Genomic DNA, 13,924 nt, shown 5'->3' on the forward strand with positions numbered 1-13,924 from the left:
ATGAAATTTGAAAATTTATTTGTATGGTTTTGGTTAGGCAATGACCTACAATTTTATAAAAAAACTGTTGAAATATGATACTTTGAATATCAACCCTACAAATGTAACAATGCGTATGTCAGTTAATGACATCTCTGGTAAATATGTAATCACTATTTTTATTATTCGAAATTAAACGTTTGAGTATCACACATCGTGTTTTTTATTCGTCTGCGGAAAACTCAATTTAATTTATCAGGTTATGGGCCCAGATTACGCGTGTTCAATTTAAAGTGAAGTTGAAGATTTATTTCGGCATGAGTTCCATGTACCAAATCGAGAAGCTGGACGAAAAGAATTATGATTCTTGGAGCGTTCAGATGCGTAGCGTGTTGGTGCATTCGGAATTATGGAAATATACGTCTGGGGAATGCAAGAGAGAGGATATAGCAGATGAAGGCGAAGTGGCGCAGTGGATTGCTCGCGATGAGAAGGCTTTGGCCGTGATTAACTTAAGTGTAAGGCCAACGCAACTGAATTACTTGCGGCATTGCAAAACATCGACGGAAGCGTGGAAAAAACTGAAGGAAATTTATCAACCAAGTGGTCCGGTAAGAAAAGTTTCGCTTTACAAAAAGTTGTTGAGCCTAAGAATGACAGAGGGCGAAAACGTTGCGACGTACTTAAATGTGTTTACGACAATAATGGACAAATTAGCTGAGGTGGGCTTAGAGCTAAATCAAGAGTTAGTTGCCATCATATTATTGTCTAGTCTTCCAAAAGAATACGAGAATTTCGTGATAGCGATGGAGACTAGGGACAATCTTCCAGCGGTTGACGTGTTAAAATTGAAATTGGGTGTGGTGATGGCCGAACTCCAACGATATTGTACGGAGACAATATAAGTGCACAAAATTTGGCAAAGAACCCTGTGCATCATGCAAGGACGAAGCACATAGATATAAGATATCATTTTGTCAGAGAGATTGTTCAAAAGGGTGACATAAAGTTAGAGTATGTATCAACAGATAGTATGATAGCCGATATTTTAACAAAAAATTTGTCAAAAAAGAAGCATACAGATTTAATGAAATTGTTAAGTTTAGAATAATGACATTCGCATTGAGAAGGGCTGTTGAAATATGATACTTTGAATATCAACCCTACAAATGTAACAATGCGTATGTCAGTTAATGACATCTCTGGTAAATATGTATATTAATCACTATTTTTATTATTCGAAATTAAACGTTTGAGTATCACACATCGTGTTTTTTATTCGTCTGCGGAAAACTCAATTTAATTTATCAAAAACACCTATAAAAGAAAAAAAATTGGTCAAAATGCTGATGTGCTATCGTTTTGCCACTGGGTTTATGTGAAAGTCGTTACACTTTGAATGGCGTGACGAGTTGCAATACAGTAGGGATATCGATAACAATACCTCAAGATGCATATATATATATATATATATATATATATATATATGTATATATATGTATATAACTTACTTTAACTCCAGATATCATCAACAGATATCTGCATTCTATCAGCCAGCCAAGCTGCCCTGGCTCTGGATGCATTCCAAATTGTATCGAGGAGTGTCTTACATTGTCGCCAATCTCTTAATGCGACGGCTAAATAGTATCGCATTTTATCTTATGGTGGGTTCCAGGCGACGGAGATATACCAGGGAACTGTAGTGCTGACCAACTTGCAATTGAAGGTATGTTTCTGTATGTATGGGGGTACCTCTCGTCACTTGTAAGCTTCTTGTTATGGACGCACTAATCAATTCTGTAAATCAAAGATGGATTAGTGCCAATATCTGTGAAATTGCTAGGCAAACATGGCCAAGGCTAAATCTGCGTCTATCCAAAAATGTTATAAAATTGAGTAGACTTCAAATTAGGACGTTAGTATGCCCTCACAGGACATGATCTTATAGGAAATCACGCAAGGAGATTAGACGTTCACATGCACGATTTCTGTCGTAGCTGTAGGAATGAGGAGACGTTGGAAGCAATTCAACACCTTTTTTGCACATGCCCGTCTCAAGCCAGAAGCAGGAGCCGATATTTAAGATCCTACTTCTTAATGCATATAGATAAACACTTTATCTATCATCTGCGTTTGATGATGAACTCTATTGGGAGTTCGTTAGTTGAATTAAGCAACTCCTGATTTGAAATAGCACAAGGCCACCAGATTTTGAAAAGTTTGCGCAAGCAGGCGTTGACGAATATTTGCAGCCGTTTTCACGACAGTCGGTTACGTTATCGAAACGACCCGGCCAAGGACTGTAATTGGGGAATGTTTTTGCTGCTACAACAACAACAACAACTTGCACCCTGCGGATAAGTGCAGATGTAAGCGACCAGGATTCACAGCCATACATCAACATCGTTTTTACGTTGGAATTAAAAATTCGGAGCTTACTTTTAGCTGATATGGAATTTCAAATCCGTTTGTTGTACAACTGGAAAAACGCTGCATAAGCTTTATTGATACGGTGCGAGATGAATGCAATCGTTCCACCTGCTGGTGTTATTTTACTTTCTAGGTAGCAAAATTCTGTCTTTCGAGTGATTCATCAAAATTTCAAACTAATTACGGAGAATTTTCAGACAAATTTCGGGTAAGTTTTGTAGATCATTGAATTTTGGTATAATAAAATCCATGTTTCAAGTGATTGAAAAATTGCATTAATGTTTGACATTTTTTTCTGCTGACGGTGTTGTTGTTTTATACATTAAAATAATATAAAATTTTGTTCTTTATTTTAATCATTTAAAATGGCGGATGTTCACTCAATTCTTCCAGGAAGGTCGCAGCGGGGCTGCTCAATCGGCGGGCATTGTAGCATTGTAGCATCGACGTCAGTGACCTGAATACAAAAAAACACCTTTTTTTTTGTTTATTAATGTCATAAATTCTATATGAATTAAACAAAAATGAAAAAAAATCGCGGAATAAAATGCTTAAAAAAATGAATTTTGGGGCGAATTTTCTAACTATTTTTGCTTCTGAAAAATAATTTTTTTGAAAAATTTTCGAAAACTTTAAATTCACATAAAGTAGTATCATAAAAAAGATGTGGGCAAAGTTTCAGGTAGGTCGGTCAATAACTTTTCGAGTTATCGTGTACGCCACTTCGAATAATATAAAGGGTGATTTTTTAGCTATTATCGTTTAAGCTATTAACATCTTAAGTTTGGTCTATAATTTAACCATGAATCGTCTTATAAACGAACAACGCTTGCAAATCATTGAATTTTATTATAAAAATGCGTGTTCTGTTAAGAAAGTTTAAGATCCACTTTTTTATCGAAAAATTGTGTTCAGCGACGAAGCTCATTTTTGGATCAATGGGTACGTAAATAATCAGAATTGTCGATTTTGGAGTGAAGATCAGCCAGAAGAATTGCAAGAGCTACCAATGTATCCAGAAAAGGTCACAGTTTGGTGCGGTTTATGGGCTGGAGGTATCATTGGACCGTACTTCTTCAAAGATGCTGTGAATCGTAACGTAACTGTGAAAGGTGAGCGCTACCGTGAAATGATATCCAACTTGCAAAATGCAACAGCTTGACTTGCATGACATGTGGTTTCAGCAAGACGGTGCCACATGCCACACAGCACGCGTAACAATGGACTTGTTGAGAGGCAAATTCGATGAACATTTTATTTCACGTTCAGGACCTGTCAATTGGCCACCCAGATCGTGCTATTCACATAAGCCTGCTTCAATTAACGCATTGGAAGACAACATTAAAGCATTTATATGTGAGATACCGGCCGAAACATTGGAAAAAGTATGTTAAAATTGAACTAAGCGGATGGACCATTTGAGTCCAGTCGCGGTCAACATTTGCGCGAAATAATCTTCAAACATTAAATTATATGGACTGTACTATCGATTTAAATAAAACTTTCATGCATTTTTCTGAATTTTACGTGTGTTTTTTTGAAAAACTTTCCTATAGCTCTTAAAAAATCACCCTTTAGTTTTGAGAAAAACGCGTCTAAAGTTGAAAACAACATAACTATACCTTTCACGGTTGACGATCTATAATATAAGAAAAACTTAAATTTACGTTCTAAAAATTTTTTGATATATTCTTAAAGGAGTATGTTAACATTTAATGAAAAAAATATTTTTTTTTTCGAAATTTTACAGATATTTGTGCCCTTAAGACTGCGCCGGAAAAAAATCTCAGAAATCAGCACGATTTTTTGTTTAGTTGAAATTTAACTTTTATTACAAAAAAATTTAATGGTCTATAAAACTGCATACCCTAAACTTTTCTGAAAAATTACAAAAAAATGGTAGCTAGTTTTTGTGGATATAATTTTTATGATAGAAATGCAGACATAAGTTACTTACAGTCCAGCAACGATATGCAATTTTTTATAACTTTTGTTCATCCATATCTAAGAATTTAGGGTTGCACCTGCAATTTGGGGAATAACAGCAGGGCAAACTAGGAAAAACCCGCTCAACTGAGGTAGTCCACGTAAGTATTTAATTGCGCTTCGATAAAATAATTTTCTTTGGTATTCACCATAAATTTTTTGTTAACTTTCAGAAAATGCATACACAAACAATTTATTGCAAGCTATTTATAATATTTCTATGATATGATATATTGTTTTTTTTTTAATTGTTTCAGGTTTTCATAAGCGAATTTTTTTCTTTAGTTCGCTGCTTATGACGTCTGAACTTTACTTTCCCTAATCGGTGGAAATTCAAATTGATGCAAACATGATTTTTGATATTTTTAAGTTTATTTAATACTTTATTTAATTAATAAGTTGACTCAAGCTGGTTGCGATTCTCTGTTAGCAAAAAATGTACATTTTCACATATCAATCAGTTTGACGTATCTATGTTAATACAACTTGTTTTCTGACTAAGGGTTGTAGACCCATCTTAATTTTTGTTTTGCTTACTTGATTGTTAATTACAAAAAACTGCTAAGTGACGTACATACTTGGAAATTTACGTAAGATTGAGGATGAGGATATCAGTATTTGTCTAATAATTGTAGGCGCGCACACAGAGAGCGCGTTAAGTAACTATAGCACGTGGTAATTTTTTGTATAATTTAATTTTAGTAATAATTGCGAGTATGCCGTTTTATATTATAGCTTATAGAATTTTGGAGTAATAAGTGCAAGTTTAAAGTGGCTGAAAAATTGCGTTGATTTTTGACAATTTTTTTTGCGGACAGCATTCGTTATATGGAGAGAAGGCAAACGACTGCTAGGAAAAAAAAAAAATACCAAAAACATGTTTAAAAAGTTTAGCTGAACAATTGTTGATTTTTTCTAATTATTTGTCGATATTTCAACCTCAATTAGCAGTAATCTTCAGAAAATCTTGGCTGTGAATGGCCAATTAAATTTAAGGCCATTAAGGCAGCTTAAATCAGTAATACAAAGGCACAAAATTAGTCATCCTATAGGAAGATTTATAATTTTTTGCGAATGGCGTCGTATTTTGAATTGGACAGCTGCAGTAAACAAGCAGATAAATAACGGAGTGCGTAAAGGTCACAATGAAGACTCAAAATCATTGTTTTTAATATAAAATAAATAAAAAAAAATTTAATAAAAACAAAAATGGATGATTATTTTGGCGCCTCCTTTTAGAATTTACTTATATTTACTCATAATATTCATGAATTTGAGAAAAAAATTCCTATTAAAAAAAAATTATTTTCAGTTATTTTTAGTGTTTCAGAAAACACAAAACAGTGTGGAATATTTGTTTTCAAATTTTAATTTTGTAATCAGCTACTTAGCTTGACATTCGCATAAATGAAATAGATATGAAACCGAAATGTTACCAAATTATCAGTACTTTTTCTTGGTTTCTCATAACTTTCTCCGGAATAAGTAACAACACTAAATTTGGAGAACTGTGAATAAGTTGCTTCTTAAAAAGGAAAATAAGCCAAAACCAATTTTCGAAGAAATGCCATTACATAATTCTTGACCACTCTATATCTTCATATACAAAAGTCAAAAAATAGGCTCAGTTGTTCCAACAAGAAAAAATAACCTTTGAACGCAACACACGCGCCATTGACTGTAGTGAGCGAGGCAAATGTCCAAAAAGTAGAAAAAATAGTACCTACTGACTGATCCAAGAATTAAATTGTGGTTGATAGTAGAGGAACCACATATTAGTTAGGAATAAATTGGCGTTATTTACTTGAACATTTGTACATAAGAAATTAGAAAAAATATGTGATAAGCGGTAACCGTTGGTGATTGCAAGGTTTGACCATCCGAAGCAAAATTGTGGTAGGAACGTCGGCTGCCACTTCGGGGACTCGGCCCACTCATGTCACACGTACTCACACACTTCGGTCACAAACGGTCGCTGTTTAGACGACAAAAAAGCAAAAAGTGTGTTGGCTGCGTTGATGTTTTTTTCGTATATCCCCAACACAACCTGAGCTTTTTTCGTCAGAAAACCGCTGTCATAGCACCGGTTACGTAAGGAAATCAGCTAATTTCTTCAAATTCGCTAAAAGCCGGTTAACGTTCTGATGTTAGCTACAGCTCTGCATTCTGTATATCGTTGGTGAGTTACAAAAATCTGGTTGAGCGGGATGCATTAAAGATTATAGGATTCACAGAAACTTACACCACCCACACTACAGTTTGTACCTCAAATTAAAAAAAAATTGTTTCGGGGACAAAGATTTTCGGATGACTGTGAGATCAAAACGGCCGTAAAAAACCATATGGAAGAGAAATGTCAAGAATACCTTTTCAGTGGCATGAATACATAATATTCAAACTAGGAGAGGTTTATATCCCCCTCAAGTGGTAAAACAATACTTTTCATTCATTAAGTGCCTTCGGCTGCGAGTTTATCAGCCAATCCTCTTATATAATGAAATTGGTAAGCACTTTTTTCTTTCTATTCTTTCTCAAGTTTTGGCCGGACTTCAGCTCTAATTTGTGGAGTGCCTCTTAAAGTTTTCCACAAATGGAAATCCCTGCAGCTTTTGGTTTTATGGCAGAAATGCGCTATGCCATTTACCATTGTCCGTAAGTGAAATATGCCTCACACTAGCGGTGGGTATCAAATTTGGGAGCAATCGAGTAGTAGTTACGTATATGCTTACAGTTTTTATTGGGTGTGAGTCTTGCTGTTTTCCACAAATGGAGCGTCCTTTAGTTTTACACAGTTTTCAAACGGCAGCAGGATTTCTTATAAGGCACTTTTTCGTGGCAGAAGAAATACACTGTTAGAAACAACATTTTTCTATCATTTAGTGTTTCGTGCCCGTGGTTTCGAACCCGTGCACTTCCGAATGGTGGTCATGTACCAATTAATTCGGCTACGGCGGCCGATACGTATAACTCATTTGGAATGGCGATTTCGAGTGCGTCCATAATTACAGCCACAAATTAATTAGAAATCAGTATTTTCTTGTTTATAGCCTGATAAGGGGTACGAAGAGGAAAAGTAACAGTTAAACTGTCATGGTAAAGAGTAAAGTAAAGAAATATTATTATTAAAAGAAAACTCGCAAATTTCAAGATACAAATCATAGCTGGTATAAAAACATTTGCAAAAGAAAGTGACACTTTGTTATCGAACAGTTGAAATATTCTTTTTATTGCACTTGGCTACCACTTGATAGGCAGGAGGGCGTGATAATGCTGAAGTCTGAGAAAAAGAAAGAAAACAATTTGTAAAACGGAATTTGCAAATTCTGTAAAAGTGAACTAAAGTGGAAGTTATCCAAGTACTATACTCTATACCCATATTTTTGTTGCTCTGCTTCTCATTCCAATATTAAGTGGTTTCCCGAATGCTTATTAGACTGATTTACTTGCTTACCTCATACACTCATATATGTACTTGTACTTGTATATGTATGTATGTAGGTGGGTGGGTATGCCTGCAAGCGTGTATTACAAGTATACAGCTTGCAGAAGAGTTCCCTAGTGGGCTTTTTGACCCAAAACTAGTTACTTGGAACTAAAAGTAGTGCGCGTCCTTCGCTGTTCATTCAGTTAATAAACGGAAGAGTTTTATATTGAAATCCCATGGAAAATGTTAGTTAATCTCTGCTTTTTAACTTTCTTGATGGTTGAGAATTAGTTCCTAAGGTTTTTTAGAAATTATTGCAAGTGCTATGCCTAACAGTCCCGAAAAAATCCTGAAACTTCGGTATTGCCATTTTAAATCCAGAAATTCTAATGTAATCTAAGTTTATAAATAAATTAAAGAAAATAAAAAGAAAACAGTCCCGAAAAAATCCTGAAACTTCGGTATTGCCATTTTAATCGCAGAAATTCTAATGTAATCTAAATTCATGAAATCCTAGAACCCAGAAATACACTCCTGACTGTCCCGAAAAAATCCAGAATCTTCGGGATTACATTTTTACAACCCAAAAATCCTAGAACCAAGAAATACACAGAGAAATATAAGAAAATTATACTCCTGACTGTCTCGAAAAAATCCCGAAATTTCGGTATTGGCATTTTAAAACCCAGAAATCATAGGACTAAGAAATACACAGGGAAATATAAGAAAATAATATTCCTCCCCTCCCGAAAAATAACCCGACATTTCGGGACTACTTTTTTAGAACTCAGAAATCTTAGGACTAAGAAATAGACAGAGAAATATATTAAAATAATATTCCTATCTGTCCCGCATGGCGCAGAAGCGTGAACGATGACAACATCCGGTGAAGCGACGTTTGGAGTGTTTGAGAGAAAGATTCTGCGTAAGATTTTTGGAACTATGCACGTTGGCAACGGCGAATATCGCAGGTGGTGAAACGATGAGCTGTATGAGCTTTACGACGACATATACATAGCGCGGCGAATAAACATCCAGCGACTAGGCTGGTTGGGTCATGTCGTCCGTATTTGAGTATTTGGTGCGGTACCAGCTGGTGGTAGCAGAGGAAGAGGAAGGCCTCCTCTGCGTTGGAAAGATCAGGTGGAGAAGGACTTGACTTCACTTGGTGTGTCCAATTGGCGCCGGTTAGCACGAGAAAGAAACGACTGGCGCTCTTTGTTAAACTCGGCCAAAATCGCGTAAGCGGTTATCGCGCCAATTAAGAAGAAGAAGAACTGTCCCGAAAAAGTACCGAAACTTTTGATTGTCATTTTGAAACCCAGAAATCCTAGAAACCAGAAATACACAGAGAAATATAAGAAAATAAAATTCCCGACTGTCCCGAAAAAATCCAGAAATTTCGGGATTGCATTTTTAAAACCCAGGAATCCTAGAAATATAAGAAAATAATATTCCTAACAGTCCCGAAAAAATGCCGCAACATCGGTATTGCCATGTTGACTCCTCAAAGTAAAAGCATTTACAAGGGATCCGAGTCGAAGAGCTTAAATCTTAAGCTAGAAGTCGATATTGACGATGATGCTCGTAAGGAAACTTGTATTGGCAATGCAGCTTTAATCTATTAGAATCAGCTCAAACACTAATACGAGTAGTAATTACAAGTAACAATATCGTCATATCTCTATCTAATAGGTTTTTCTTGTGGCCACATTTATGAACTGGTTAAGGCGTAGTCACTACTGACTTACTGCACGAAATAGTTCTAGACGTGATTTTCTGACTATATCTGCGCCTTACGTATGCCCTGCCCCTTAATACACTTATGATAGACTGTGTAGATAGTTGCTCCACTTGCATTAACTGTCTGAAGTATTACAATTGAGACACTGACATCACCTTTGATGTAATTGAGGATTGATATTAACGCGTAAATACTAATAAGCACACAAATATATGTATTTTTTATTATACTAAATAGTCTGTTTCTAAGTGATAAAAATTGTACATTACATTTTGCGGTCCTTGACTTCAACGCGTCTGTATAAAACGTGTTCAACCTATTCGATTATTTACCTACTTAGTAATTTTCTATGAAAACTCTTTGAGAAGCGAGTTTGCCCTTCGAATGGATAAGGGCAATATTAATGTCTTCGAAAAGCTTATGTTGTTGTCAACCAACAGCTTTTGGTTAGACTAGGCTCAGTTAATAGACTTAATTTGCCGATGCACACTTACGTGGGTGGGGGTAAAAACTTTAAAGTTTTTTTTCGAATCAGCTCAACGTAAGTCAATGCTAATCTGGCTATGAAATCAGTCATATACGAGAATAGCACCTTTTTTTATACATAGTCAGGAAGTGTAAATCAAAATGTCAGAAACATCATCAAAGGTGCCGTCACACCAATGGTATGTGAGGTAAGAGATATATTTGTACTTATGCGTGTGAAATGGTATTTAAAAAACAAAGATCGAGCCATTAAAAATTGTTTCGAAATTGCTTTTGTTCGTAATTGATGTAATTAATAAGCAATCATATTAATTGGAAATGTTTGAGAAATGCTGCTGGAGTGATAGTCGTAAGTCGTTATAACATTCCTCCTCCTCGGCTGAGTTCCACCCTCGGACCGTTTCTGTGGGCGTATGGAGACTTTACGCCATCGATATTATTCACTCCTCTCAGCCTTTTTAGGTCACTGTGGAGGAAGTGCAACATCGGAAAATGTGCAATAGCACGATACTCACAAGCCATTGTCTTGTCTTCTATTTGGTACTGTTGTGAGTGTTTGGCTCAAGCGTCTGGACCTGTCGTCGGTTTGTCTAAAACAGTTGATCTCCACTGTCCACCTGTTAGTAAAGGTACAAAACTTACTGATAAGCGAATAGATTATATACTGTGTAACTGTATTTTTATAAGGTTGTTTTTTGTTTTTTTCCTTCCTTTTTTCCACAAAACTCCCGAATTATAACTTAGTTAGAGTAAGTCACTGTTTCTGCTGCAGTTGCAACTGCTGCTGTCGTTTCTGGGCTTTTCTCTCCCAGTCAGTGCAGTTTAGGATCGTCCTGATTGTAGCCGCAAATGTTTTTATGGCGTCCCATTTACTGATGGTCTAGCACATATCTTGGACAAATCTTGTGTGGGATGGCGGGTGTTCGAATGCCTTCGCCAGCATTGCTCGTTCTTCACTGAAACGCTGGCAGTGAAAGACCACATGTTCTGCGTTCTCGACTGTATTCGAGTAACTCGGGCAAAACGGGCTGTCGGCCAGCTGGAAACGGTGTAGGTATTCAAGGAGGCAGCCACGTCCGGCGAGTATCTGAGTTAGATAGTAATCAATATCGACATGCTTCCTATTCATCCACCCTCCAAGATTTGGAATGAGTTTGTAAATCCACCGGCCTTTGGTTGACTCATCCCATCTTCTTTGTCATTCGACCATCGATCGTGTTCTCTCTACCGTCTTTTCTGCTACCGTCGGTTTCACTCCTTTTACTCCATACAGGCGACACAACTCCATCGCATGAATATTCACTGGTATCTTTCTAGCAATAATGCATATTGTGCTGTCTGATAGCGTTCTATAAGCGCATGCAGTTCGTAGTACGCTGCGTCTGTGAGTGCGAACTACCTCACACATATGGCTATGATTAGCCTCAGTCCATATCGGCGCTGCATATAATACGATAGAGTCCATCACAGTCTATATGAGTCGTCTCCTCTCTCCTTGCGGGCCACCTGTGTTAGGCAGGATTCTTATGAGTGCGTCATTGACAGCCGCTGCTTTACAATTAACTGCTGCCGAATGATGCTTGAAGCTTAGCCTCGTGTCGAACATGACTCGGAGATACTTAATCGCTTCCCGTTAGAGTATTTCGTGTCCGCCAACCGTGATCCTCATAATCCTTTTTTGATTCCGTGCGCTTATAAGCACGGCTTCTTTTTTCTGGGCTGTCAGTTCCAAGCCCGCATCACCGAGCCATCGCTGCACTCTCGCTGCTGCATCGTTACATTTTGCTTCCAGCTGATCTAGCCGCTTGTCTACAGCTACCAGCGCAATATCATCAGCATATCCTACGATCTTTAGCAGCTGAAAAATATCATAGTGAGCGGACCCACACATTCACCAAACCCGCGATCAAAGATTCCTTCTATGAGCGCCTGGAACATTCCTATGAGCGCTGCCCCCGCCACGACATAAAAATCGTGCTTGGCGACATAGTCGGAAAATTCAGCCTGCACAACGAAACATCCGGTAACGGACAGAGGCTGATCGACTTCGCCGGGGCCCGAAACATGGTAGTCTGCAGCACCAGATTCCAGCATAAGAAGATTCACCAAGCCACCTGGCTGTCTCCTGATCGAAAAACACGAAACCAGATCGATCATGTTGTGATAGATGGAAGACACGCTTCTAGTGTATTAGATGTACGTACGATCCGAGGACCCAACATCGACTCGGATCACTACCTTGTTGCAGCCAAACTGCGCACACGCCTCTGTGCAGCAAAAAACGTGCATCTACTTACGTAAAGAATGTTCGACATCGAAAAGCTGCAATCACAACAGACAGCCAGAAGATTCGCCCCTCGACTCTCACTCCTGCTCTCAGAGAGTACTGCCCAACAAACCGGTATCCACGAACAATGGAGCAACATTTCTCGTTCTCTGCGTACCGCCGCCGAAGAAGAAATCGGATTCCGGCGAGCCCGAAAAAACAATTGGTACGACGAGGAATGTCATGCTGCCGCAGAAAGAAAGGATGCCGCCTATAGAGCCACGCTGCGATCGGGCACAACGCGAGCCATGTGGGATCGCTACAGAGAGAGACGTATTATTCGACAGAAGAAACGAGAGGCCGAAATACGTGAGTGCGAGGAGCTTGAGATGCTGGCCAATAGGAACAACGCCCGAAAATTTTACCAGAAAGTTCGGCGGCTTACAGAAGGTTTTAAGACCGGGGCGTTTTCCTGTAAGAACAAAGACGGCGAACTGGTGACTGACGTACAGAGCAATCTTACATTATGGAGGGAACACTTCTCGAACCTATTAAACAGTGACAGCTGCGCATGTCACCGAGAAAGTGAAGATCCCGATACCCCAATCGTTGTCGACGGAATTGACGTTCCGCTACCCGATCATGACGAGGTGAGAATAGCGATAACGCGGCTAAAGAACAACAAAGCCGCGGGCGCCGACGGACTGCCGGGTGAGCTATTCAAACATGGCGGCGAGGAGCTGGTAAGGTGCATGCATCAGCTTCTATGCAAAATATGGTCGGATGAAAGCATGCCTGCCGATTGGAATTTAAGTGTGCTCTGCCCAATCCATAAGAAGGGCGATCCTGCAATTTGTGCCAATTACCGCGGGATTAGTCTTCTAAATACCACCTATAAGGTTCTAGCGAGCGTATTGTGTGAAAGGCTGAAGCCCACCGTCAACCAACTGATTGGACCTTATCAGTGTGGCTTCAGACCTGGAAAGTCCACCACCGACCAAATATTCTCAATACGCCAAATCTTGGAAAGGACCCATGAAAGGAGAATCGACACACACCATCTTTTCGTCGACTTCAAAGCTGCATTCGACAGTACGGAAAGGAGTTACCTGTATGCCGCGATGTCTGAATTTGGTATCCCCGCAAAACAATATGGCTATGTACGATGACGTTGCTCAACACCAGCAGTGCCGTCAGAATTGGGAAGGACCTCTCCGAGCCGTTTGAAACCAAACGAGGTTTCAGACAGGGTGACTCGCTGTCGTGTGACTTCTTTAACCTGATGTTGGAGAGCATCGTACGAGCCGCAGCACTTAATCGCTCAGGCACAATTTTTTATAAGAGCGTACAATTGCTGGCGTATGCCGATAATATTGACATCATCGGCCTTAACAACCGCGCTGTTAGTTCTGCCTTCTCCAAACTGGATAAAGAGGCAAAGCGAATGGGTTTGGTGGTGAACGAGGACAAAACGAAGTACCTCCTGTCTTCAAACAAACAGTCGGCACCCACGTCACTGTAGACAGTTATAATTTCGAGGTTGTAAAAGACTTCGTCTATTTAGGAACCAGCATTAACACCCTTAACAATGTCAGCCTTGAAATCCAAC

This window comes from Anastrepha obliqua, chromosome 2, assembly GCF_027943255.1.
Source record: "Anastrepha obliqua isolate idAnaObli1 chromosome 2, idAnaObli1_1.0, whole genome shotgun sequence".
In the NCBI taxonomy this organism is placed as follows: Eukaryota; Metazoa; Arthropoda; class Insecta; order Diptera; family Tephritidae; genus Anastrepha; species Anastrepha obliqua.